Source organism: Heterocephalus glaber, unplaced genomic scaffold (genome assembly GCF_053883595.1).
Source record: "Heterocephalus glaber isolate CG9 unplaced genomic scaffold, H.glaber_assembly_v1.0 deba00001606, whole genome shotgun sequence".
Classification (NCBI taxonomy): domain Eukaryota; kingdom Metazoa; phylum Chordata; class Mammalia; order Rodentia; family Bathyergidae; genus Heterocephalus; species Heterocephalus glaber.
In genome coordinates this window covers 18675431-18680341 of record NW_028258377.1, presented here as the reverse complement: position 1 = coordinate 18680341, position 4911 = coordinate 18675431, and the positions used below count along the sequence as shown (strand labels likewise).

Sequence of the window (4911 nt, the reverse complement as noted above, 5' to 3'; positions counted from 1 at the left end):
AATAGAAACAAAAATAAAGGAAAAAAGCAATCTTTAAAATTTGAAAATATAATTAAATAAATTACTAAATTACATGCCAAGTTGGTAACTTAATAACACCAGGAAGGGTAGTTTCGAATGACTTTAGGACAATAATTTAACTATAGGGCCGGGGATTTAGCACAGTGGTTCTGGCACCTGCCTCGCAAGTGCAAGGTCCCGAGTTCGATCCCCAGTACCCAATAATAATAATAATGATTATTATTTAATTATATACCTAGTAGGCTATATCGTAAGGGCAAAAGGGTATAAATAAATATTATACTGTATTGAACATCATAATGTTAGTATTATAGTTTTGAAACATTAAATATATGTTATATGGTGAATCAATAGTGTTATTGGAAATGAAAAAATACCAATATAAAAGAGATATGTAAAAAACCTATAACCTTAAATTTGAATTGGAGGTATTAACATAAATTCATAATATAACTTTATCTTGTGAGGAAGGCGGTGGAACCACTGAGCTAAATCCCCAGCAATGTAACTTTATCTTGGAGTATTTCCTAGCACTGAGTAATGAAAAGATCTTGAAGTAATGGTCAACCTTAGCATAATGCAAAATCCCAGCACCCAGACCATGGTTTCTAAATATAATTTTCCACCAAAAGGAAACAAATAAATGGCTGATTTCTGTTCTAGAACAGGAAAAAACAAGTTGAGTCTAAATATCTTGTCATTTCAGAAAGTAATGTAATTATCAGTTCAATAGAATCCTATCAATAGGACATAGGAACCAACTCAATGGACTTCACTGGCCAAAGATGGAATGATGTAAACACTAGAAAAAAAATAAGGTCTGACATGGTCTATAATATAGCAAATAAGTTAAAAATTCATGCATTCATAAAGATACTAATACAGGGGTTAGAGAAACATGTTAAATGACACCACAGGGATATAATCAGCCGGATATGAAATGTGGGAGATTTGAGGGGCAAATAACTTGCCTTCTTCAACAGATACATTTATCTGTTGTCAAGAGAAGCAAAAGCAGGAAAGACTGGAATACATTAACAGAGACTTGAAAATCATATCAATCAAATGCAATAAGGAGATTTAGTTTGAAAATTGATTCAAATAAACCAGTCAAATATGAACTAATTGAATAAACTTGAATACTAACCAACCATTAGATATTAAGGAGTTGTGAAAAAATTTAGGGGGCTATGATAGAATTGTATTTTATATATTTTTTTAAAAATCCTTATCTCCTAGAGATCCATACTACAGTATCTATAATGTCTGGGAAATGCTTCACAATAAGCCAGGCTAAATCCTGGTGTGTTAGTCAGCTTTCCATCATTGTGCCAAAATACCTGAGAGAATCAACTTAAAAGGAGGAAGGGTTTATTTTGACTTACACCTTCAGAGAGTTTCAGTTCATGGTCACTTGATCCTGTTACTTTGGGCCTGTGACAGCACAGTACATCATTGCAAGAGTACATAGTAGTAGAAGTTGTTCACTTCTTGGCAGCAGGGAAGGAAAGAAAAAGAAAAGGACCAGGGTCTCAATATCCTCTTCGTGGGCACACTTCCATATGATTGGAACACTTCCAATTGTCCCTCACCTTTTAAAGGTTCCACCACTTCCCAACAGCTCTATGGGCTATGGCCAACTCTTTAACACGTGGGCCTTTGGGAGATCCTTAACCAAACCATAGCACCCACCTAAATCAGTCACCTATGGATGTAGGCTATGTAACCAATTAACCAATTCTATTGCCAAATCCTCCCCTGTATAAATAGACTTTTCTCCTACCTGGGACCTGACAGCCCTTTGAACCACAGCCCCCCCCAACCTTTTTCCATACTTGTCAGACTCTGACTTCCCAGGCTTAGCTAGTTCCTATGTACCCCTGAATGGATGCTTTTCTCATTCCTGTTGGCTTTCAAACTCCTGCATCAGGCCACCATCTCCCCCAACCCCATACTTGGTTATACTCTTTATACCAGTTTGGGTCCGAAAACCCACAAGAGGTCAAAATGCTGCATGAACACTGTCCTCCCCTGGTTAGCTTCAGATATTCTAAGAAGAATCATTATTGTGTATGGAAGCTTTCTTCACCCTATTGAGACTCTGATATCCTTGCAAACTGGCCCTCCACAGAAGTCTTCTTCCCTGTTTGGGCCATAGTGTTTCCTCCAACCCTCTTTTGCCACAGTTGGATTACTGGATTAGCTTACTGGATGACTTTAGGACTAGATAAAATATGTATTAATAGCTTTCCTCTTTCACTATCAAAAGTGTCCTTGGTGAACAGTAAGTTAATCTGTGTATAAGCCGACACTTAAAGCCTTTTTAGAACCAGTTTTAAAAAAATATATGCTCTGATGGTATAACTTTTATCATTTTCTGCCTCTTTTAGTTATAGAGAATACTGGTACTAGGGCCGGGGATGTAGCTCAGTGGCACTGCACCTGTCTGGCAAGCTCAAGGTCCTGAGTTCGATCCTGGGCAGAGGGGAATGCTGGTAGTTTACTTAACATTGTTCCTACACACATTATTTATACTAGTGAAAAGAATCAGACAAATGTAAGTTTCTTTCAGTGGAGTATTGATTAAAAAATAAGTCATGGTATAGCCATAAAGTGGAATATAGTGGCATTCTTAAAAATGAATGAAGTAAGTCTATAATACCGATGTGGAAAGATATTTAAAATATATTGTCAAGCAGAAAAGGCAAGGTGTAAAGTAGTATTGTAGTGTAACCTGTTTTGTTAAAAGAAAAAAATGTGCAAATAGATATATGTGTAGAGATAAAGGTCTGGAAGGAGAGATATTGAGATTTCTTATTTTTGAGGGGCTGCGTTTCTTGGTAACTTTTACTTTTGATTTTATACAATTCTGTAGTATTATATTTTATACAAAAAATCTTGAGTTTCTTCTATAATTAGAAAAAAATGCTAGAAATACCTTTAAAAAACAAGTTTCTGGAAGACAGTCTCAGTGAGCTTGCAAGGTGGGGCAAAGGGAATAAGGCCAAAGGGGCGAATGACTGTGGAGGGAGCTTAGGCAGCCATAAAGCCATGCACTCTGCCTCCGGCTGGGATGGTGGATCACAGAGACACAGACTTATATGAAGACTACCAGTCCCCATTCGATTTCAATGCAGGACTGAACAAAAACTACCTCTACCCATCCCCTAGTGGGAATTCATCTCCACCCAGATCACCTACTGAGAAACTTGGTTTGCTGAGGACAGATCCAGTACCTGAGGAAGAAGATGCTGCAGCCATCCTCAGCACCACCGAGACACTCTCGGAAGAGGAGCAGGACGAGCTGAGAAGAGAGCTGGCAAAGGTGGAAGAAGAAATCCAAACTCTGTCTCAAGTGTTAGCAGCAAAAGAGAAGCATCTAGCAGAGATCAAGCGGAAACGGGACTGGTTCACTACAGGAGCTAAAGCAGAACATTGCCAAAGGGTGGCAGGATGTGACAGCCACGTCCGCATACAGGAAGACCTCTGAAACCTTATCTCAGGCCGGACAGAAGGCTTCAGCGGCCTTTTCGTCTGTTGGCTCTGTTACTACCAAAAAGCTGGAATACTTAAAGAACTGAGATCCTTGTTATGGAACTGCTGATGGTCTGCTTTTCTCAACTGGGTTTGGGTTCATGCCTGAATTCTGCCAGAAATTCCCCAACTTTCACGTCATTTGAAGAAAAGGTCGAAAACTTAAAGTCTAAAGTAGGAGGAACCACGCCTGCTGGCGGTGATTTTGGAAAAGTCTTGAATTCAACTCCAAATGCTAGTGCCACCGCCACGGAGCCACCTCCAGAACAGACACAGGAGAGCTTGTGAGATTGCTACCTTTGTTCCACTACCCACTGCCAGATGCTGCAAGCAAGATCCAAGCACATCTTGTCAACATTCATTGCTATGGATTTCTACCAGATGTGCTTTTGTCTAGCTTTACATATTTCTTTGACCAGTTTGTGAGTTAAACAAAATGAAAATATCTTTACTTCTACTCACAGGAAACACGCTGAATGTGCATTCAAGGCCCTTTATTTAGGGAAATATTATTATACAGACAACAGGTAGTACCTGGAGACACTTGCTAGAATGATCTGAGAAGCTGCAAGTGATCACAGTTGCTTTCCTTTCAATTTTTAAAAAATTCCTCTGTATCTGAGATGCTACTTGGATTTTTGTCTTCTAGATGATTTTTTTTCCTTTGACTCTGTATATTTGATTCCTAACTCAAATTATTTTTTTAAATTTTCTGAGTCCTGGTTATTAAAAGTTTCTTTACCATTTTATTTACATTTAAGGGAAGAACTTAGCTACAAAAACTTTGTTTTTGAATAAACACTGTTTTCATATAAGGTACATATCTTGGGTGTGTGAAGATGTCAGACTAAAGTAAACAGCTTTAAATCCAATTTGTTATAGTTGTGTAACAGTATATACAGTAATTGCAACTACTGGGTGACTTGGGAGTGGGATCTCCCCATATCCTTGTTAACTGCCATTTGTGACTATAACCATTTCAGCATATTTGTTATTATGTCACTTATATCAACTTTTGACAATATTAAAATTTTAATTTCAGAGTAAATGAACGGTTGACCAAATAACAGAGTCTAGCATATCAGATTGAAATATAAGTGTGCTCATCAATGTTCAGTTCAAACACCTGAAGTTTTAGGTCTTGATAGCTGTAAACATGGTAAGATCAATCACATTAGGGGAAGCATTGCTATCTCCATTTAATCCATTTAGCACCTTTTAAAATAAGCACGCAGCTATGATTGATATAACTTGAACATTTTTATACTAAGGTATTGATTCTAACTCCTGAGGGTGTAATTTATTAATAAAAATGAATTCCTCATTTAGCTCAGTGGCTCCACTGCCTGCCTTGCA

At 37.8% G+C, this 4911-nt stretch overlaps 1 pseudogene; it reads left to right on the top strand.

The window, feature by feature from the left end:
* Nucleotides 1-2266: 2266 nt before the first annotated feature.
* Nucleotides 2267-4126, top strand: LOC110344726 (tumor protein D52 pseudogene; annotated as a pseudogene).
* Nucleotides 4127-4911: the final 785 nt, after the last annotated feature.